This window comes from Canis lupus, chromosome 1, assembly GCF_011100685.1.
Source record: "Canis lupus familiaris isolate Mischka breed German Shepherd chromosome 1, alternate assembly UU_Cfam_GSD_1.0, whole genome shotgun sequence".
In the NCBI taxonomy this organism is placed as follows: domain Eukaryota; kingdom Metazoa; phylum Chordata; class Mammalia; order Carnivora; family Canidae; genus Canis; species Canis lupus.
This window is the reverse complement of record NC_049222.1, coordinates 98,863,540-98,887,112: the sequence shown is the minus strand read 5'-3', so window position 1 is coordinate 98,887,112 and position 23,573 is coordinate 98,863,540. Positions and strand designations below refer to the sequence as shown.

The 23,573-nt window shown below is 44.3% G+C and overlaps 1 long non-coding RNA gene across 1 annotated transcript; it reads right to left on the bottom strand.

The window, feature by feature from the left end:
- Positions 1–5,712: 5,712 nt before the first annotated feature.
- On the bottom strand, positions 5,713–12,765 carry LOC119870861. The gene is made up of 3 exons (XR_005354379.1): positions 12,609–12,765; positions 9,929–10,991; positions 5,713–6,376 (listed from the first exon to the last, which is right to left on the bottom strand). It is a non-coding gene; the product is annotated as an uncharacterized LOC119870861 (long non-coding RNA).
- Between the last annotated feature and the right edge of the window lie 10,808 nt (positions 12,766–23,573).

Sequence of the window (23,573 nt, the reverse complement as noted above, 5' to 3'; positions counted from 1 at the left end):
CGCCACTCCACTTCCCATCCCAGCCAGGGCATTTGACATTCTAGGCAGGACTGGGGTGGGGGGGTGTTCCAATTTCTCCACACTGCCACCATACTTGTTATGTTTCTTTGATTTTTTACAATAGCTGTCCTGGGAGCTACGAGGTGGTATCTAATAGTGGTTTTCACTGGCCTTTAGCTAATGACTAATGAGGTTGAGTATTTGTGCATGTGTTTGTTGCCCCATGTGTATGTCTTTGAGAAATATACCTTTCCGACCCTTTGCCGTTTTTGAAGTGGATTGTTTGATTTTTGTAGTTGAGTGGTTGGAGTTCCTTTTTTTAAAAATTTTTATTTATTTATGATAGTCACACACACACACACACAGAGAGAGAGAGAGAGAGAGAGAGGCAGAGACATAGGCAGAGGGAGAAGCAGGCTCCGTGCACCGGGAGCCCAATGTGGGATTCGATCCCGGGTCTCCAGGATCGCGCCCTGGGCCAAAGGCAGGCGCCAAACCGCTGCACCACCCAGGGATCCCCTGGTTGGAGTTCTTTATATATTTTTGAGATGAGGTCCTGATCACAGATGCGACTTGCAAGTATCTTCTCCCATTCTGTGGGTTGTTTTTTCACTCTCTGGATTTTGCCTTTGGATGCACAAACATTTTTAATTTTGCCAGATCCAACTTATTTTTTCGTGTTGCCTCTGCTTTTGGTGACATACCTAAGGTCATGAAGATTCCCCTTTATGATTCCTATTAAGACTCATAGTTTTCAACTCTTATGTTTATGTCTTGATATGTTTTGAGTTAATATTTGAATAGGGGATGGAAAAGGGTCCAGCTTTATTCTTTTGTATGTGGATATGCAGTTTTTCCAGCACTTTTTGTTGAAAAAAAAATCTGTGTTTTCTGCATTGAATGGTCTCGGCTCCCTTTTTGGAAATCATTTGAACCCCCTTCACTTTGTGACCCTCCATTCTATCCCAATGCTCTGTAAGTCCATCCTTATGCCAGATCACACTGTTTTGATTGCTTTAGTTTTCCAGTAAGACTCGAAATAAGGAAGTGTAAGTCCTCCAAATTTGTTCTTCTATTTCAAGATTCTTTGGCGATTTGGGCTTCCTTGAGACTCCATTTTAGGGTGTGTTTTTCTATTTCTAAAAAAAAAATTAAAAGTGCTGTAAAGATTTTGATGGAGATTGCATTGAATCTATAGATCCTTTGGGTAGTGTTGTTACCTTGACAGTATTAAGTTTTCTGATCCATGAACATGGGATGTCATAACATTGACGTCTGCTTTAATTTCATTCAGCCATGTTTTGTAGTTCTCTGTGTACAAGGCTTTGTATATTTTGTTAAATTTATTCCTAAGTATTTCATTCATTTTGATGCTATTGTAAATAGAATTATTTTTGTAATTTCCTTCTTATTGTTAGTGCGTAGAAATGCAACTCATTTTAGCCTGTTGGTTTGGTATTCTGCAACTTTGCTGGATTCACTTATTAGCTCTGAGAGCTTTGTTGTGTATCGATTCATTATTGTTTGTACATAGAACATCATGTTATGTTAGAACAGAAATGATTTCACTTCTTCCTTTCCAATTTGGATAACTTGCATTTATTTCTTTTTCTTGCTTTTTAAATGTTGAACAAAGTGGTGACAGTGGGTAACTTTGTCTTATTCCTAATCTTTGAGGAAATACTTTTAGTTTTTTGCCATTGAGTATTATGTAAGTTGTGGGTTTTTCATATATGATATTTCATGTTGAGGAACTTCCCCTTACTCCTCCTAATTTATCAAGTGTTTTTTTTTTTTTTTATCACAAAGGAGTATTGGACTTTTCCTGCATTGATTGAGATGATCGGGTGTTTTCCCCATACATTCTATTAATTATTGCATTGATTGGTTTTCATATGTTGAACTTCCCTTGCCTTCCTGGGATAAATCCTACTTGGTTATAGTAATAATTATTTTCATATGCTGCTGAATTTGGTATGCTAGTATTTTGTAGAAGATTTTTGCATCTATATTCATAGGGGATATTGGTCTGAGCTTTTCTTTTTCTTTTTTCTTTTTTCTTTTCTTTCCTTTTTTTTTTTGTAGTGTATTTGTCTACAGCAATCAGGGTCATGCTGGCCTCATCAAATAAGTTAGGAAGTATTTCCTCCTCTTAAATTTTTGAAAGAGTTTGAAGAAGATTGGCATAATTTCTCTTTAAATGTTTGTTAGTATTCACCAGGGAAGCCATTTGGCCCTGATATTTCTTTTTTGGGAAATTTTAAATTACTGATTCAATCTCTTTACTGGTTATTCAAACTTTCTATTTCTTCATGAGTCAGTTTTGGTACATTGTGTGTTTCTAGGAATTTGTCCATTCTTCTAGATTTCCTCCAATGTATTGTTCACAATATTCTTTTGAATCCTAATTCTTATAATCCTTTTTATTTCTGTAAAATCAGTAGTATCCTCACTTTCAGTTCTGAATTTGAAAGTTGCATCTTCATTATTTGTCAGTTTAGCTAAAAGTATGTCAATTTTGTTGATTTTTTTTTCAAAGAACCAACTTTTGGTTTCATTGATTTTTTCCCCTCTGTTGTGTTTCTATCCTATAGTTTATCTCTCCCTTAATATTTTTTTTAAAGATTTTATTTATTTATTCATGGAGACACACAGAGAGGGGGGGGGGAGTGGCAGAGACACAGGCAAAGGGAGAAGAAGGCCCCGTGCAGGGAGCCCCATGTGGGACTCGATCCTGGGACTCCAGGATCACACCCTGGGCTGAAGGCAGGTGCTAAACCACTGAGCCGCCCAGGGATCCCTCTCTCCCTTAATCCTTATTATTTCCTTCCTTCTTCTCCCTTTGGGTTTAATTTGTGTTTCTTTTTCTAGGTTTTTAAAGAGTACAGTTGAATTATTGATTTGACATCCTTTAAAAATGTATATATTTGGGGTACCTGGGTGACTCAGTGGTTGAGCATCTGCCTTGGCTCAGGGTGTGATCCTGGGTCCTGGGATCAAGTCCTACATTGGGCTCCCTACAGAGAACCTGCTTCTCCCTCTGCCTATGTCTCTGCCTCTCTCTCTGTGTCTCTCATGAATAAATAAAACCTTTTAAAAAAATATGTGTATTTGCTGCTATAAATTTTCCTTTTAGTCCTGCTTTCTCTGTGACCCATAAATTTTGGTATGCTGTGTTTTTTGTTTTATTCATTTCAAGACATTTTCCCATTTTCCTTTTCTTTTGATCATTGGTTATTTAGGAGTATATTAATTTTCACATATTTGTGAAATATGTTTTTGTATTTCAAATTTTTCCTTTTGTTATTGATTCCTAGTTTCATTCTTTGTGATCATCGAAGATACTTGGTATGATTTCAATTTTTTAAAATGTATTGAGATTTATTTTGTGGCCTAACATGTGTTTTATCATGGAAAATGTTCCATGTTTACTTGAGAAGGACTGCATTCTGCTGTTGTTGGGTGGAGTGTTCTGTACGGGTCTTTTACAGCTAATTGGTTTATGGTTGTTCAAATTCTGTATTTTCTATTGATCTTCTGTCTGATTGTTCTGTTTGCTATTGAAAGTTGGTTATTAAAGTCTCCAACTGTACTGTTGAGTTATCTTTTTCCCCTTTTAATTCTGTCACTGTTTGCTTCATATATTTGGAGGCTCTGTTATTTGGTGCATATATATTTATAATTATTTTACATTCCTGACTCTTCCATCAATATATAAAGTAATTCACTTGTCTCTTGTAACAGTATTTAACCTAAAATCTATTTGTGATCTTAGTATAGTTATCCCAGCTTTCTTTTGTTTAACATTTGCATGGAAAATCTCTTCATTCTATGACTTTTGATCTATTTATATCTTTAGATCTAAAGTGAGTTTCTTATAGGCAATATATAGTTAGATCACTTTTGTGTATTTGTTCTATTAATTTTCCCTTTGACTGAAAATTTTAATCATTTACATTTAAAATAATAGCTGATAAGGAAGGAATTACTTTTGTCATTTTGATGTTTGTTTTCTATGTGTCATATAGCTCTTTCTGTCTCATACCCTCATTACTGGCTTCTTTGGATTTAGTTTATTTTTTTTTAAGTGAAACATTTTTATTTTTTTCTCATTGCTCTTCACGCGTATTTTCTATACATATTATTTTTTGCGGTTACCATGGGGCTTACATTTAACATTCCCAAGTAACAACAATATAATTCAGATTGATACAAACTTAACAAACTTAATTTCCATTGTATACAAATCCATGCTTCTGTACAGTTTTGTTCCCCTTGATATCACAAATTACATCTTTAACACTGTGCATCCAATGGCATAGATTTATAATTTTATGCATTTGTCTTTTAAATCCTTTGGAAAATAAACAGTGGAGTTGCAAACTAAAATTGAAATAATACTGGCATTTTTATATTTTCATGTATTTTCCTTTATCAGAAATCTGCATTTCTTTGCATAGCTTCAAGTTAATGTTTTGTTTTTCAACCTGAAGAACTCCCTTTAGCACTTCTTGCAGGGTGGGTCTAGTGGAGGCAAATTCCCTTAGTTTTTATTTCCTAGGAATGTCTTAATTTCTTGCTCATTTGGAAAGACAGTTTTGCTGAACATAAAAATCTTGTTTGATAATTTTTTCATTCAGCACTTTGAATATATCATCCCACTTTCTTCTGGCCTCTAAGATTTCTGGTGAGAAATCAATTGGATAATTTTATTGTGGACCCCTTATATGTGACAAGTTGCTTCTCTTTTGGTGCTTTCAGTATTTTCTTTTGGTCTTTAGCTTTTGACTATTTAATTATAATGTGTCTGCGTATGGTTGTATTTAAGTTTAGCTATGAAACACTGAAATTCACACAACACATATGATGATCTATTTGATGGTGTCTTCTGGGCTCTGTTCATTTTTTGCCATTGATTTTTTTTATTGCCATTGATTTTTCTTTCTATTTTTCAGTCACAATAATTTCAACTCTCCTATCTTTGAATCCATTTATTCTTTGTTCTGCTTTCTCAAATCCCCTGTTGAATCCCTCCAGTAAATGTTTTAAATTTCAGTTATTGTATGCACCAGCCTAGGATTCTCTCAAACTATCTATCAATTGATGAGAGAGAGATTTGGTATGAGGAATTGGCTCATGTGATTATGGGGGCTGAGAAGTCCCATGATCTGCTGTCTGTAAGCTGGAGACTCAGGACAGCAGGAGGTGTAATTCATCCCACATCTGAAGGCCTGAGAACCATGGGAGCCAATAGTGTAATCCCAGTCTGGGGACTGCATACAATGAGATGAGATGTCCCAGCTCTACAGTGAGACAGAAAGGGGCTGTCTGAGCAGCACCCTCCCCAGGCTCAGGCACTGTAGTCAGTGCACTTGGTCATCATGGACACTCTAGGGGTAGGTGTCATGATGCCACTGACAGTGAGTCCACATCAGGAGGGCTACTTGAGGAGACTGCGGGTAAGTGTGGGAGCCGTGCTGTGCTCGGTAACAATGTCTGCCCTTAAAGGAGATGGGGGAGGTGTGCAAGGTCTTATGTTTGTCATCATATTCTATGACCAACTTAGATCCTTTTGCATCTGGAGAAATGGAACTCAGATTTCCACATCTGGCCCATGGCAGATTAGGGCTTTGGACGCAGAACCCGGTGCTCTGTGATCCTATATTCTAATGACCTCTTGCTACATAACAAACCAGCCCAAACTTTGGGGTTTAAAACAATAATTTTATTGTGCCCAGAGATTCTGTGGGTCAGAAATTCAATCAGAACACAGTGGAGACAGCTTGTCTCTGTGATACAATGTCTGGTGTTTCAGCCAGAAAGATTCAAAGGGCTTTACAGAGGCTGAGATAGTGGGGTTGAGAGGACCACTTGGTGACAGCATGCTGGTGCCAACAGTGCCAGGGCGGCTGGGTTACAGGCTCCATGGGTACTGTCAACTGCACTGGTTCTCTGGCCTCAGGGTGATGAGACTCTTTCCACAGCAGTCTAGGGCTCCAAGGTGGGAGTTCCAGCAGGGAAGGGGGAAGTTGCATGGCTTCTTGTGACTCAGCCCCCAAAGCTATCACATCACTTCCCCTTTTTCCTTGTTCAAAGCAGCTACAGCCCACCTGGTTCCAAGGAGGGGACATAGACTGCCACTCTATGCAGGAGTGTCAGAAGGTTTGCAGCCAGATTTTAGAATGGAAATTGCATTCTCTGAACTGGTACCAGCTTCCAGATGGGGCTATCCAGCAGCCAAAGAGGAGAACATGCTTCAGGCACACCTGGAGGCAGGGTAATGATAGGCACTGTTCTGCCCTGTGCTGGCAACACCATCCTAAGAGACAGTCACAGAAGTAATGACCCTGAGCTAGGGCTGTGAAGTTCTGAGAAACTGTCAGGGGAAGAAGGAGATGGAATCTTGGTTATCAAGCACCTACTATGTGTCAAAAACCTTACCAACAATGCTGTAGGATATCAGAGGACAGTGTAATGGGGGCAGGATAGTGTTTGGGATACATGAGTGCTCATTACCAGTGGTGTTATCATTATTGCTTCATGTTTCCTAGGGAAGGCTTTATGGATCACTGTCCCTCTACATGTGGTCTGAGGACAGAACACAAAGGGTGTGGTCCATGAACTTCAGGGAACTACACATTCCTGACACCCCACTGCATGTGACCATGTCTGCACCACATCTAAGGGCTAGTTGCTGTGATGACTAGCTCTGGTTTTCTCATCTCTCTGGGCCTCAGTTTCCCTGGCTGCTAGCCCTCAGGTGGCCTTGTAAGCTCTGACTGCCTATGACCTAGCTGCTCCAGAGCTCTTAACAGTCTGTAAAGAGCAAACAATTTTAATTTGATAGGGTCCAATTTATAAATTTGGTAGCGTCCAGACTAAGGACACTGGTCCTAGATCCTAAGACTTTCCCCTGAGTTTTTTTCTTGAAATTTCATAGTTTCCATTTTACCTTTAATCTATGATCCATCTTGAGCTTCTGTTCATATTAGGTATGTGGTTTAGATCGGGGCTTCCGGTTTAACTGTGGATGTCCTATCGCTCCAATGGCATTTGTGGAAAGGCTGTTAGTCCTTCCTTTGTGCATTTGGCAATCACCCCTGCCCTTGGTGAGGCTCCTGCCAGGTCCCTGTTGTGTCCTGTGGATCCCTGTGTCCTGTGTCTCTCCCCCTGGCATCACCCCATCCTCTTTGCTGTGATGACAGAGGGAGGCTTACTGTCAGGAAAGGGGCTTCTCCTGCGTGGTCCCTCATCATGGCTGCCTAGATTCCCTGGGCCTGTGCTATCCACATACATTCTGGAATGAGCTTGTTTGCATGGATCAAAAACCCATTTGGGTTTCTGATAGGAATTGCATCAATATTATAGGTCAGTTGAGACTGACTTCTTCACCATGCTGAGTCTTCCAATCCATGAGCATGGTATGGCTCTACATTTTATTTAGATCTTGTTTGTTTTTTTTTAAACCAGTATTTTTAAATTGTCAGATTCTGTACATATTTGTTATACTTTATACCTTTGGGGGCATGTAAATGATGTATTTTTATTTCTATGTTTACATATTTATTGTTAGTATATAGCAACACAGTTGATTTTTGTGTGTTGGTCTTGTGTCCTCTTGGCCTGCTGAGCTCAGTTAGTTGTAGGGAATTTTTTTCTGTATATTCTTTTGGGTTTTCCACATAGACAGTCATGTCATCTGCGAATAGGAATGGTTTAAATTCATCCTTTCCAATCTGTGTGCCCTTTCCCCTTGCCTTCATGCAGTGACTGGAACCTCCAGGACTATGTGAAATGACAGTGATGACTGACCCCAAATTTAGAGGAAAGGACCACAGTCCTTTGCCATACCATTAAGTATGATGTTAGCTGTAGGGTTTTTGTAGTAGGCCTTCTTGGGCAAGCTGAGTGGTTCCCCCTCTATTCCTAGTTCCTTAAGTTTTTATCATGAGTGGGTCTTGGATTGTATCAAGTGGTTTTCTGCATTGATTGCTGTGATCATTTGACTTTTCTCCCTAATCTTTGGATGAGGTTTATTATTCTGATTGTAGAATATTGAACCAGCTTTGCATTCTTGGAATAAATCTCACTTGTTCATGGCGTATAATGCCTTGTGTTACACTGCTGGGTTCATTGGCCTCATTTGTGGAGAATCTTTGCATCTGAGTTTGGTAGAGAAATTGGGTTATCATTTCCCTTCTCTCCTTTCTCAAACAGTCCTTATCTGGGTTGGGTGTCAGGCAGTGACAGGACTCCTAACAGAAGTTGGGAGGTACTCCAGCCTCTGTTTTTGGAGCGTCCCTGCATAGAAATGGTTTCCATTCTTCTTTAAGTGTTCATTAGAATTCTCTAGCAAAACATCTGGGCCTGGTAACTTTTTTCTCGGAAGCTTACAAATTACCAACTCAATTTATTAAAGGTTATAGGATTATATAGTTTGTCTCACTTGTCTCAGTGAGTTTTCATAGTTTGTGGTGTTTGAGAAATTACTCTCTTGTTCTTTCTCTCCGTTTTTTCTCAGTTGTTGAATTTATGAGGCTAGAATTGTTTGTAGAATCCCCATCATCATGTACATGGTTTCAGTATGTGGAGTGGTAGTGCCTTTTCCATTCCTGATGTGGGTTATTTGTGTCTACTCTCTGGGTATTTTTAGTATTGCCAGAGGATGATCTCTTTTATTGGTTTACTCAAAGAGACAGCTTTTTTTCCCCATTAAATTTCTATACTGTTTTCTTGTTTCAATTTCATCCATTTCTACTCATTATTTTAAAATTAAAAACATTTTAAATTCAAGTATAGCTGAGGTATGATATTAAATTAGTTTCAAGTATACAGTGTAGTGATCAGCAATTATGTACATTATGAAATGTTCTCCATGATAAGTGCATTACAATATTATTGGCTGTATTCTCTATGCCACACTTTTCATCTCATGACTTATTTTTTTTTTTATAAGGGGACACCTATACATCCTAGTCCCCTTCACCTATTTCACTGACCTCCCTTGGGCAATTGCCAGTTTGTTCTCTATGAGTCTATTTCTTTCTCTCTTTTTAGTTGTTATTTATTTGCTCATTCATTTGTTTTATTTTTTAGATTCCACATACAAATGAAATCATATCTATTTGTCTTTCTCTGTCTGGCTTATTTCAATTAGTGTAATATCTTCTAGGTTCATCCATGTTGTCACAAATGGCAACATTCTATCTGATAAGGGGTTAATATCCAAAATATGTTAAGAACTCCTATGACTCAACACCAAAACACCCAGGTAATCCTATTAAAAATGGGCTGAAGTCATGAACATTTTGTTTGTTTGTTTGTTTTGTTTTATTTTTATAAATTTATTTTTTATTGGTGTTCAATTTGCCAACATATAGACTAACACCCAGTGCTCATCCCGTCAAGTGCCCCCCTAGTGCCTGTCACTCAGTCACCCCCACCCCCCGCCCACCTCCCCTTCCACCACCCCTAGTTCGTTTCCCAGAGTTAGGAGTCTTTCATATGAACAGACATTTATCCAAAGAAGATATATAGATGGCCAACAGACATCTGAAAAGATGCTCCACATCACTTGGCATCAAGGAAATACAAATACAGGTTTTGATGTGGCATCAAAACCACAATGAGATACTACCTGACACCAGTCAGAATGGCTAAAATCAAGAACACAAGAAAAACAGGTGTTGGTGAGGGTGTGGAGAAGGAGGAACGCTCTTACACTGTGGGTGGGATGCAAACTGGTACAGCCACTCTGGAAAACAGTGAGGAGGTTCCTCAAGAAGTTAAAAATAGAAACACCATATGATCTCTTAATATCTCTCTGTAGATTATTTCAACATCTTTTAGTATGCTCTTTTGATTTATGTACAATGTTTTTGAACAAACTATAAAGTGTAGAAAACCTAATTCCCTGTAGGTTCATTACCTTTCCCATTTAAAGAACAGATCTCAAGTATTTCTTCTTCATACACTGAGCACCACATCAGATTACAATTTTTGCTTCAATCGTCAAATATGACCTAAAAACTAATGAGAAGGTAGTTTATTACATTTGCTTCTATTTTTAGCCACATCAATGTTGTTCTTTCCTTTTTGACATTCTGAACTTCTGTTGTTCTCAACTGCTTAGTGTGAGATCCTTTGTTTCGCAGTGATAGCTAACTAGTACAGATGAGCAGAAGGACTGCTCTGGGCACAGGAAAGAGCCTAAACTAGGGCCTTGTGATGGGATCAGGCCCGAGATGCCCATGGGGGTGTGTCATGGGATGAGGCCAGGGGAGCTGGTGTGGCCTCCTGACCGGGCTGGCCCTCTGAGGCTCTCCATAGACAGAGCTGTTGGTGGGGACGTTTCTTGGAGGAAGTGCAGATAGTGCATCCCCCCGGCTTCCTGCACGTGATGGGAAGTGTCCGCCCTGAGCACAGAATGGGGGCGTCCAGCTGGCCCTCCCCAAGCTGCTTCTTGTTTATGTTGTGTTTTGTTTTTTCTGGGTTCCTCATTTACAGTCACCAGATGTTGGCTGCTTTCAGACACGCTGGCTGGCGCTCCTGGGGTTCTGCAGGAGAGACGCTGCCCAGTGATCCAGAGAGTTATAAATGAGTCCATTAAGGGAGGTGGATTTGCTAAAAGGTTGTCTTCATTCCACCTGGTCTGAAGCAGCCTTCACGTGATGGATGGTTTCAGAGCCTCCGACACATCTTAAACCTCGGTGCAGTATTAATGCCTCAAAAGTTTCCAATTAAAGTCAAATGGCTCTTGGCAAAGTCCAAGGCATTTTCACTAACTAAAATAAATACCTGGGCAAGCTCCACGGTTTATGCCTTCTTCACGCGGTTGAGGATAAACAGCTAGGAGGCCGGGGTTAGAGGCATGTCAGGGGCTGGAGGCCCAGCCAGCCCGTGGAAGTCACCGAGAGCTCCACGCGCCTGTGGGCCAGGAAGGGAGTCGTCTCTCCACAGGCTCTGGGCTCAGGGGTCCTATCACCCCGTCCCTGTGAGACAACCAAGGTCAGAGGCAGGCACGAGGGTGAGGGCCAGCGGAGCAAGGCGGGGACCCTGAGGAGGGCACCCATAGTCAGCCCTCGCTCCGCTCCCTCCTGCTGCCCCACGAGCCCCCAGGACCAGCGGATAAGGAGGTGTGTGCAGCCGCTGGAAGGTGTGCACGGGGAACCTGTGGGTGTGTCAGAGCTTTGCTGCCTCCTGGTGCGGGTAGGACCTCCATGTGCAGGGGGGCCTGGCCGCTAGGACCCCTCCTCCCCTCTGCCTCCTTCTCATCCCTCTCTCTGGGGACTCCCAGCCACCCTACTGCTCCTGGGCACATGCAGGGTCACTTCCACAGCAGCTGGACTCCTGGTGTTGCTGTGAGACTGGGTGAAATGCAGGCTTTCTGCTCAAGGAGAAGCCACTCGGGAGAGCCAGCGTCTGTTTTGGGGACAGCAGTGACCCCGCAGTGGGGGGTTGATAGGAACACCTAGGAGGGCTGGCGTGGACACCTCCACCAGGAGGGCTGCCCCCTGCCCTCTCTCCTGGCCCCAGGGGTTTCTCTCTTCTTCCTCCAGGAGGCTCCACATGTCCACTGACCAGAAGAAGGCTATCCCTCAAGGGACTATGCCCAACCCAAGCAGCTTCAGCCTCTGGTGCAAGAAGGGTTAACACAGTCCCAGGTGCATCCAGAAGGGTCCCACCAGGGGGCTGGCCGGGGAGAAGAGGGGCACTCAGGCCTGGAAGACCCACACAGCATTGCAGGCTGGGGCTCAGGCAGCCACGCATCTGTGGTCCTGACAACATGCAGGTCTATGTCATGGGAGCTCACAGGGGTGGTGCCAGGAGCCCGTGGAGGGGTGTGGGCAGCTGCCTGCCTCCCGCTAGGTGCCCCCATGTCCTTCTTGGTCTCTCCCTGCCCAGGGTGCCCCAAGCATTGGGTGACACCTTGCCAGGTCAGCAGGGTGCTCTGAGGGCCCCTCTGCTCCTTCCCTCTTTCCTTCCACAAGTGCAGTCCCAACATGAGCCCGTTGCCCCTGCTGACCCCCAGAGGGCCCAGCAGATGCCCCCCGATGGCCCTGTTCTCCCTCTCAAGCCTCCAGATCCCATTCTGGTCCCAGCCACACATCTGCAGTGGACTTCCCTCTGTGTCCTCTGCGGGGGCCTCTCCATTGGCTCCGCACAGAGGAGATTTCTTGTTTTAGGGCTGTTTATAGAACAGGCACTGTGTGCCCGGGAGGGGCCTAGGTCCCACTGAGGTCTGAGCCCTTCCCAGTGGATGTGGAAGCTGAGACCAGCCAGATAGCCAGGTCTAGCTGAGTTGGGGGGTCAAGCCCCGCCCTGGGTACCTTCATCCTCGCTGACCTGAGCCCTACACCTGCCCACATCCCCCCAGCCCCACACAAAGCCTCTGGACTTGCTGCCACTTCCAGCCCTGTCCCCAGGATCTTAGCCTGCACATCACAGCCAGGGCTCCAGAGCACAGCCTCCCAGAGCCGGCAGTGGTGGAAGCCGGGGAGGTGGGGGGGGGGGGGTGGGAACGGACCCTGGGGAGCCTCCCAGAGAAAGGCTGTGGCCTTGGGGTTTAAGGAAAGAGCAAATACGGAAAATACGGTCGTGTCTCTTACCCTGGAGCCCGAGACTGGAGCAGCCAACAAGCCATTCCTGCTGCTTTCCTGGTCATTTTGTGACATTTGTGAGCAGTATTGTGACCATCTTGAAAAGTATGGGACGTAGAGGCGAGGGCGGGGGTCGCTGGGGGAGGGGCTTGGTGGGAGAGGGCTGGGGGGAGGGCTGGGGGGAGGGCTGGAGCCAAGCAGATCCCTCCCCTCTCCGCAGCGGTGAACCTGCCCGCGGGGCCCCATGGCCGGTCTGGGGTCAGGCGGCACAGCTGACACCTGCCCACGGCCCCGCGCAGCCCCGCTCCCAGGCGGGGACCACCCTGGGGCACCGGGGTCCGCGCACGAGCATCCCCAGGACCTTTCTCGTGGCGGCGACCGTGTGGGGCAGCCACGTGTCCCCGACCGGAGGGGGGACAAATCGCGCAAACTCCCCCAGTGAAAAGCGCACGGCGCTGCGGGGCGGCCTGGGCCACCCAAGAGGCCGTGGGATGTCCACCCGCGGAGTCTGCGGTGGCGCTCGGCGGTTAGGGGCGCGCACGCGAGGGTCCGGGGCGCGTCTGCAGGAAGCGAGGACGGTGACCCTGCGCCCCGGCAGCGGCCGCCCAGGTGGGACCGGGAGGCCCAGGGGGACAGGCAGGCCCGCTCCTGGGTGTTGTCTACACCGCAAGCATGTCGTAAGGGATCGCTGCTGTGAAGTAGTGATCTGAAGGAGTTTCGGAAGGTGTCTGCGCAGTCACGGCCCCCGCTCCGCCTGAGACGCCGGCCCCGCAGGTCTGTCCACTGTCTGTCCGCACACCCACTAGGCTGGCTCTGCGGCCTCCACTGCCCAGGGGTTCCTGCCCCAGCCCTGGTCACCGGGCTCTGTTCCCCGTCCTCCTCAGAGTCAGCGAGGGGTCATAATAAGCTATTCTGCTTCAGCTTCAGTGTTCCTCCGTCTTGTGGCGGTCAGCTGTCCCCGGGCCTCACCCCTCCCACTCCCCTTCACGGGAGCTTGCCCAGCACCCCAGCTGCCAGGGCGCAGAAGTCCTGGTGGCTCACGGGGACCAGTGTGGACACGCGGCAGTAGCTGTCAGGTCCCCACCTGGCGCCCTCACCCTTCTTGCCAGGGATGTGGCCTCCACCTGGCAGGGCCAGCTTCTCCCCCTGCACCCAGGCCCCTTCTTCCCTGCAAAGCGGCTCAGCAGTTGGGACACTGCCTGGGGGCACCCCACAGCACGGGGCACAGCTGTGACTCCAGGAACAGAGGATCGTCCTCAGTTCCATCTCCCTATTCCCGACCTGCCCACAGTCTACAGCTGGCCGATGCTCACCAGGGCATCCCCACACTGAAGGTTGTGTAGAAGTCCTGACCCCAGGGCCTCAGGAGGTGCCCTTGCTGAGAGATGAGGTGTTTACAGATGCCAACTAGTTAAGACAAGGTCACACTGGTGGGTGGGGGGACACCTAACCCAACATGACTGTTGTCCATCTAAGAAGAGGAGACATGAACTCAGGGCCACAGACACAGAGGAAAAAAGGCCGTGTGATGAAGAAGGCAGAGATCAGTGAGGCGTCAGCGGCAAGCAGGAGGGAACCAAGCCTGCAGAGCCGAGGGAATAAACACCTGTCCCAGAAGCCACCTGTCTGCTCACAGCAGCCACAAGAGACCCACACACCTGAGGGCACATCTCAGAGTGCAGGTAAAGGCACCTGCAGCCCCCCTGCCCCCACAGAGGAAAGGCGGCTATGCTTCTGACCACCACGGCCCTCAGAGTTCCTGTGTACAGAGTCCAGTGGCTCAGGGACCAGCTTGCCACCTGAGGATGGGGTGTGGACCCACCCGGGATCTGCAGCACCGCCTCAGATGGCCACAGCATCCTGGGCATGCACAGAGCATCTTTCCACAAAGCCCCGGCGGTGGGTACTAAGATTGCCTTCTCCTCCCTCCTCCCTCCCTCCCTCCCTCCCTCCTTCCCTCCCTCCCTCCCTCTCAAATCTCCCTGACACTGTAAGGAAATGAGAAAACACAGACCTTTCTGATCACAAATGTTTTAAAATGCCTGCGTATTAATGACTGTGAGTATGTGTGTTGGCGAGTAGAGGGCAATCTTTCTTGTCTTAAATGAGAAAAAGTCATAGGAAAAATGGGCTTTGTGTTGTCAAACATTAGCCTGAGCAGACACTCTCTGAGAGCCGGACCCCGAGGCCTTCCTGAGACCAACTGCATTTTTCCTGAAGGAGTGTGTTTAACGTCAGCACCCTGAGGAGCTTGGCCGAGAAGAGTCCTGAAGGCCAAATATTTACACAGCCAACCCCAAAGCCCATGGATATGACCTCATGGACATTGTTTTTAATTCGCAGGACATGGTGATAAACGGGACGCCCACTGTGTCTGACACTTGCTGCTGGACAGTGGAAGTGGGGGACTGGGCTCCTGGGGGCAGCAGCGCTGGGCTGGGGAGAGGCCCAAGCAGGTGGATACGTGTCAGGGCCAGCTGCAGCTTCCCTGTGAGCAGCGAGCCGCATGGCCTCGTATAGGCGAGGGCAGCTCTCAGTCCCTTCTGTGGAATGTGGTCAGCCAGTGGGCATCAGGGCTGGGTGGGAGCCTCACAAAGCCGGGCTCCCTTGTCTGCAGCTGGAGTCTCTGTGAAGAGCTGCCGTGCCCTGACCAGGAGTAAATGAGGTGATGGGAGCACCCAGGCCAACGGCCGAGCCAATGGGAGGTATCTATCAGGGGTGGGAACTTTCACTCCTAAATTTGGGAGCCCCTGGCTCATGCAGGGCTAACCGAGGACTGTCCTTGCTCCACCACCCAGCTCCTCCCTTACCCCTTTGGACCTCAACAGCCCACATCCAGCTGCCAGCACCCACGTCTCCACCCAAGGTCATTTGCCCCCAGAGCCTTGCTCTGCCTGGGTGAGGCAGGCCAGCAGTGTCTGAGCGTCAGTGCCCAGGACCAGCCCTCATGCCCTGGATGGCTCCCTCTCCCTGTCCCCTGCATTGGCCACCTCTGAGGAGTGTGTTCCAGAGGGGTTTCTGGAATTCTCGGGTGGGAGGAGGCACCCACTGCCTGCAGTGCTAACTTGGACAATACACCTGCATCCACCTGCCTTCCTCCTCTGCCCATGTCCCTTTCCTATCTGGTGCTGCCTAGGATCGTCTCTCAAACTACTTGCCCTGTAATTTCTGTCCAAGGCTCTGCTTTCTGAGGCAGCCTGAGGAACATGCCACCTTCTTCTCTGAATCGACCAAGCTGTGATTTCTCACAGCCCATACCAGCTGCATTCTCGGCAACCTGCACTCCATCTTCCCAGCTGCTCAAGCTCAGACTTTTGGCAGCATCTTTGATGCCTTTACTCCTTGACTCCTCCATCTGATCCATCATCAGTAATCTGCTGGCTCTGACTTCAAAACACATTCAGAGGCTTTATATATCATAATCCTATTTCTTAAAAATGATTATAAAGGATAAAAGAGAAAAGTAACATCATACAAGAAAAGAGAGGACTTCTTGTCAGAACCTGTGCAAACCAAAAGATAATGGAGACAATCTTAGAGCACAGAGAGGAAAACATTGTCAACCTAGGTTTCTACACCCAGCAAAACTATATTTGAAAATGAAGGCAAAGACAACACCAAATTCTGGAAAGGATGTGGAGCAACAAGAATTCTCATTCACTGCTGGTAGGAACGCAAAATGGTGAAGCCCCTTGGGAAATGTTTGGTGATTTCTCACAAACTGAGTGTACTCTTACTATACTGTCCAGCAATCACTCCCCTAGCTGCTTAATGAGTTGAAAACTTATATTCACACCAAATCCTGCACATCAGCATTTATGCCAGCTTTATTTATAACTGCCTCAAACTGGAAACAATCAACATATTCTCCAATAGGTGAATCGATAGACAAACTGTGGTGCATCCAGGCAAGGGAATATGACCCAAAAAAGAAATGGGCCACCAAGCCATGAAAAGACATGGAGGAAACTTGAGTGCATATTACTAGGTGAAAAAAGCCTATCTGAAATGGAAGTGTACTACATGACTCCAACTATATGACATTCTAGTAAAGGCAAAACCATGGAGGCAGTAATCAGAGGTCATAGGGCAAATGGCCACCTGGAGCCTGGAGCATTGGGTAGACACACAGCATCGCAGCTTCTGCTGAGCTGAAGCCACTGCCAGAGCCAGCAACTGGGGAAGCATCAGGGCCAAGTGACAAACTTCCAGGGACTGAGCATGGGCTAGCTTGAGACATGAAACGTTCACTTTTATGAGTTCCACCTCCTGGAGCAGCACGGGATCCTCAGGATGAAGATCAGAGAAGAAAGTTCGCATGCTTCCAGCAGGGAAGGGGAAGGGCAACCCAGAGCATTCTGTCCTCCCTGACCATGAAAAAATTATTAAACTTCTAGAAGATGACATAGGGAAAATCTAGATGACTTGAGTTTGATGAACAGTCTTTAGATAAAATGCCCCAGTGCATGGTCCATGAAAGGAAAACTTAATAAGTTGGATTTCATTGAAGTTAAAAATTTCTGATCAACAGAAGACACTATACAGCTAATGAAAAGAGAAGCCTCAGACTCAGAGTAAACATTTGATTAAAAAAAATACAATCCCTATTTCTAAAATACACAAAGGGCTCTTAAAACTCAACAATAAGGATAGCCCCGGTGGCCCAGCAGTTTAGTGACGCCTTCAGCCCGGGATGTGATCCTGGAGACCCGGGATCAAGTCCCATGTCAGGCTTCCTGCAAGGAGCCTGCTTCTCCCTCTGCCTGTGTCTCTGCCTCTCTCTCTCTCTGTGTGTCTGTCATGAATAAGTGAATAAAATCTTTAAAAAAAAACCCTCAACAATAAGAAAACAACCTAATTAAGAAAAAGGAGCAAAGTATCTGAATAGACTACTCACAAAAGAAGATACGCAAATGGAAAATAAACATAAGAGAAGATGCTCACTATCATATATAATTCAGAGGTGCTAATTTAAACAAGGAGCCTCTACTGCAGAGGTACTGGAATGGCCAAAATACAGAGCATGACAACACCATGTGCTGGAGGGAATGTGGAGCACCAGGAGTGCCCAGTTCCTGTCGGTGGTAATGCAGAATGGCACAGCCACTTTGGAAGATAGCTTTGGTGGTATTTTAGAGTCCCAGACATTTTCTTATTTTACAATCCAGCCCCTTTGCTCCTTGATATTTTCCCCCAGCTCTATGGTGATATCACTGACATGCAACATATGTAAGTTTAAAATGTGTAGTGGTATTTTATTACATGGACAAACTGCAAAATGACTACCCTTCCATAGTTGCCTTATTTACTTATTTTTTTAATGGTGGTGATAACATTTAAGATCTACTTTTTTAATTTCCTCATTTGTTCTTTCATTTGACAAATGTTTGTTGAGGGCTTACTAAGTGCCAGTCAAGGTTCTAGACACCTGGGATCCTGCAACTATCAGAGCTGTCTTGGTACCTTCTCTCTTGGAGCTTATATTCTAATGGGGATAGACAACTATTAAATAAGTGAATAAGATAACTTTCAAATCATCCTGAAAACCTACAAATTCGAGCTGAGATTTAAAGAGAGAACAGCTGGAACGCTACAGAGAGAAGGGTTTTTGCTTCTAACAAGAATCATCTAGGGTGAAATTTACTTAGGTTGTGGTTGATATTCTTGATGCAGCCTATTCATACAGCCACTCTGCACTGAGCAAAATGACTAGAAAGAAGAACTCACTACAAAAGAAAGAACCAGAAACAGTACTCTCTGCCACAGAGTTACAGAATTTGGATTACAATTCGTTGTCAGAAAGCCAATTCAGAAGCACAATTATAAAGCTACTGGTGGCTCTGGAAAAAAGCATAAAGAAATCAAGAGACTTCATGAATACAGAATTTAGAACTAATCAAGCAGAAATTAAAAATCAATTAAATGAGATGCAATCCAAACTGAAGGTCCTAACAACGAGGGTTAATGAGGTAGAAGAAAGAGTGAGTGACATAGAAGACAAGTTGATGGCAAGGAAGGAAGCTGAGGAAAAAAGAGAAAAACAAAAGACCATGAGGAAAGGTTAAGGGAAATAAATGACAGCCTCAAAAGGAAAAATCTATGTATAATTGGGGTTCCAGAGGTCACCAAGAGGGCCAGAGAACCAGAAAGCATATTTGAACAAATCATAGCTGAGAACTTCCCTAATTTGGGGAAAGAAACAGGCATTCAGATCCAGGAGACAGAGAGGTGCCCCCCCTAAAATCAATAAAAAACCATTCAACACCTTGACATTTAATAGTGAAACTTGCAAATTCCAAAAATAAAGAGAAAATCCTTAAAGCAGCAAGAGACAAGAGATCCCTAATTTATATGGGTAGAGATATTAGATTAACGGCAGACTTCTCCACAGAGACCTGGCAGGCCAGAAAGGGCTGGCAGGATATATTCAGGGTCCTAAATGAGAAGAACATGCAGCCAAGAATACTTTATCCAGCAAGGGCCTCATTCAGAATAGGAGAGATAAAGAGCTTCCAAGATAGTCAGAAACTGAAAGAATATGTGACCACCAAACCAGCTCTGCAATAAATATTAAGGGGACCCTGTAAAAGAAATAGGAAGCCCATGGGGATCCCTGGGTGGTGCAGCGGTTTAGCGCCTGCCTTTGCCCCAGGGCGCGATCCTGGAGACCCGGGATCGAATCCCGCGTCAGGCTCCCGGTACATGGAGCCTGCTTCTCCCTCTGTGTCTCTGCCCCTCTCTCTCTCTCTCTCTCTGTGACTATCATAAATAAATAAAAAATTTAAAAAAAAAAGAGAAATGACTTGGGTTTATGTTTGTGTGTGTGTGTGTGTGTGTGTGTAAAAAAAAAAAAAAAAGGGATCCCTGGGTGGCGCAGTGGTTTGGCGCCTGCCTTTGGCCCAGGGCGCGATCCTGGAGACCCGGGATCGAATCCCACATTGGGCTCTCGGTGCATGGAGCCTGCTTCTCCCTCTGCCTATGTCTCTGCCTCTCTCTCTCTGTGACTATCATAAATAAATAAAAAAATAAAAAAAAGGGATCCCTGGGTGGCGCAGCGGTTTGGCGCCTGCCTTTGGCCCAGGGCGCGATCCTGGAGACCCGGGATCGAATCCCACGTCGGGCTCCCGGTGCATGGAGCCTGCTTCTCCCTCTGCCTGTGTCTCTGCCTCTCTCTCTCTGTGACTATCATAAATAAAAAAAAAAAATTAAAAAAAAAATAAAAAAAAATAAAAAAATAAAAGAAATAGGAAGCCCAATGAAAAAATCCACAAAAACAAGGATTTAATAGGTATTATGATGACACTGAATTAATATCTTTCAATAGTAACTCTGAATGTGAATGGACTAAATGATCCCATTAAAAGATGCAGGGTTTCAGACTGGACCCATCTATTTGCTGTCTACAAGAGACTCATTTTAGACCTAAGGACACCTCCAGCCTGAAAATGAAACATTGGAGAACCATTTACCATTCAAATGGTCCTCAAAAGAAATCTGGGGTAGCAATCTTCATATCAGATAAATTAAAGTTTTTTTTTCAGATAAATTTAAGTTTATCCCAAAGACTGTAGTAAGAGATGAAGAGGGACACTATATCATACTTAAAGGATCTATCCAACAAGAGGACCTAACAATCATAAATATTTATGCCCCTAATGTGGGAGCTGCCAAGTATATCAATCAATTAATAACCAAAGTAAAGACATACTTAGGTAATAATACACTAATACTGGGAGACTTCAAAATGGCACTTTCTGCAAATGACAGATCTTCTAAGCACAACATCTCCAAAGAAACAAGAGCTTTAAATGATACACTGGACCAGATGGATTTCACAGATATTTACAGAACTTTACATCCTAATGCAACTGAATACACATTCTTCTCAAGTGCACATGGAAATTTCCCCAGAATAGACCACATACTAGGTCAAAAATCAGGTCTCAACCGATACCAAAAGATTGGGATTGTCCCCTGCATATTTTCAGACCATAATGCTTTGAAACTTGAACTCAATCACAAGAAGAAATTTGGAAGAAACTCAAACACGTGGAGGATAAGGACCATCCTCTAAAAGATGAAAGGGTCAACCAGGAAATTAGAGAAGAATTAAAAAACATTCATGGAAACTAATGAGAATGAAGATACAACCATTCAAAGTCTTTGGGATACAGCAAAAGCAGTCCTGAGAGGGAAATACATCGCAATACAAGCCTCCCTCAAACAATTGGAAAAAACTCAAATACACAAACTAACCTTGCACCTGAAGGAACTGGAGAAAGAACAGCAGATAAAACCTACACCCAGCAGAAGAAGAGAGTAAATAAAGATTTGAGCAGAACTCAATGAAATAGAGACCAGAAGAATTGTCGAACAGATCAACAAAACCAGGAGTTGGTTCTTTGAAAGAATTAATAAGATATATAAACCATTAGCCAGTCTTATTAAAAAGAAGAGAGAAAAGACTCAATAAAATCATGAATGAAAAATGAGAGATCACAAGCAATGTCAAGGAAATACAAACAATTTTAAAAACATATTATGAGCAGCTATATGCCAATAAATTAGGCAATCTAGAAAAAATGGACACATTTCTGGAAAACCACAAACTACCAAAACTGGAACAGGAAGAAAAAGAAAACCTGAACAGGCCAATAACCAGGGAGGAAATTGAAGCAGTCATCAAAAACCTCCCAAGACACAAAAGTCCAGGGCCAGATGGCTTCCCAGGGGAATTCTATCAAACGTTTAAAAAAGAAACAATTGGCCACAGTAACTTCTTGCAAGATACATCCATGAAGGCAAGAGAAACAAAAGCAAAAATGAACTATTGGGACTTCATCAAGATAATAAGCTTTTGCACAGCAAAAGAAACAGTCAACAAAACTAAAAGACAACCTACAGAATGGGAGAAGATATTTGCAAATGACATATCAGATAAAGGGCTAGTATCCAAGATCTATAAAGAACTTATTAAACTCAACAGCAAAGAAACAAACAATCCAATCATGAAGTGGGCAAAAGACATGAACAGAAATCTCACAGAGGAAGACATAGACATGGCCAACAAGCACATGAGAAAATGCTCCGCTTCCCTTGCCGTCAGGGAAATACAAATCAAAACCACAATGATATACCACCTCACACCAGTGAGAATGGGGAAAATTAACAAGACAGGAAACAACAGATGTTGGAGAGGATGTGGAGAAAGGGGAACCCTCCTGCACTGTTGGTGGGAATGTGAACTAGTGCAGCCACTCTGGAAAATGGTATGGAGGTTCCTCAAAGAGTTAAAAATAGAGCAGTAATTGCACCGCTGGGGATTTACCCCAAAGATACAGATGCAGTGAAATGCCAGGACACCTGCACCCCGATGTTTATAGCAGCAATGTCCACAATAGCCAAACTGTGGAAGGAGCCTCGGTGTCCATCAACAGATGAATGGATAAAGAAGATGTGGTCTATGTGTACAATGGAATATTACTCAGCCATTAGAAACGACAAATACCCACCATTTGCTTCAACGTGGATGGAACTGGAGGGTATTATGCTGAGTGAAATAAGTCAATCGGAGAAGGACAAACATTATATGGTCTCATTCATTTGGGGAATATAAAAAATAGTAAAAGGGAATAAAGGGGAAAGGAGACTAAATGAGTGGGAAAAATCAGAAAGGGAGACAGAACATGAGAGACTCCTAACTCTGGGAAACGAACAAGGGGTGGTAGAAAGGGAGGTAGGCAGGGGGTGGGGGTAACTGGGTGATGGGCACTGAGGGGGGCACTTGATGGGATGAGCACTGGGTGGTATTCTATATGTTGGCAAATTGAACACCAATAAAAAATACATTAAAAAATAAAAATAAATAAAAATAAAAAAGAAACAATACCTATTCTACTAAAGCTGTTCCAAAATATATAAAGGAATGGGATACTTCCAAACTTGTTTTATGAGGCCAGCACCACCTTAATTCCAAAACCAGACAAAGACCCCACCAAAAAAGAGAATTATAGACCAATCTCCCTGATGAACATAGATGCAAAAATTCTCAACTACATACTAGCCAATAGGATCCAACAGTACATTAAGAGGATTATTCACCATGACCAAGTGGGATTTATCCCCAGGATGCAAGGCTGGTTCAACACTCATAAAGCAATCAAGGTGATAGATCATATCAACAAGAGAAAAAACAAGAACCATACAATCCTCTCAATAGATACAGAGAAAGCATTTGACAAAATACAGCATCCATTCCTGATCAAAACTCTTCAGAGAGTAGAGATAGAGGGAACATTCCTCAACATCTTAAAAGCCATCTACAAAAAGCCCACAGTGAATATCATTCTTAATAGGGAAACACTGGGAGCCTTTCCCCTAAGATCAGGAACATGACAGGGATGTCCACTCTCACCACTGCTATTCAACATAGTACTAGAAGTCCTAGCCTCAGCAATCAGGCAACAAAAAGAAATAAAATGCATTCAAATTGGCAAAGAAGAAATCAAACTCTCCCTCTTCACAGATGACATGATACTGTACGTAGAAAACCCAAAAGACTCCACCCCAAGATTGCTAGAACTCATACAGCAATTTGACAGTGTGGCAAGATACAAAATCAATGCCCAGAAATCAGTGGCATTTCTATACACTAACTATGAGACTGAAGAAAGAGAAATTAAGGAGTCAATCCCACTTACAATTGCACCCAAAAGCAAAAGATACCTTGGAATAAACCTAACCAAAGAGGTAAATGATTTATACCCTAAAAACTACAGAACACTTCTGAAAGAAATTGAGGAAGACACAAAGAGATGGAAAAATATTCCATGCTCATGGATTGGAAGAATTAATATTGTGAAAATGTCAATGCTACCCAGGGAAATTCACATTTAAAGCAGTCCCTATCAAAATACCATGGACTTTCTTCAGAGAGTTGAAACAAATAATCTTAAGATTTGTGTGGAATCAGAA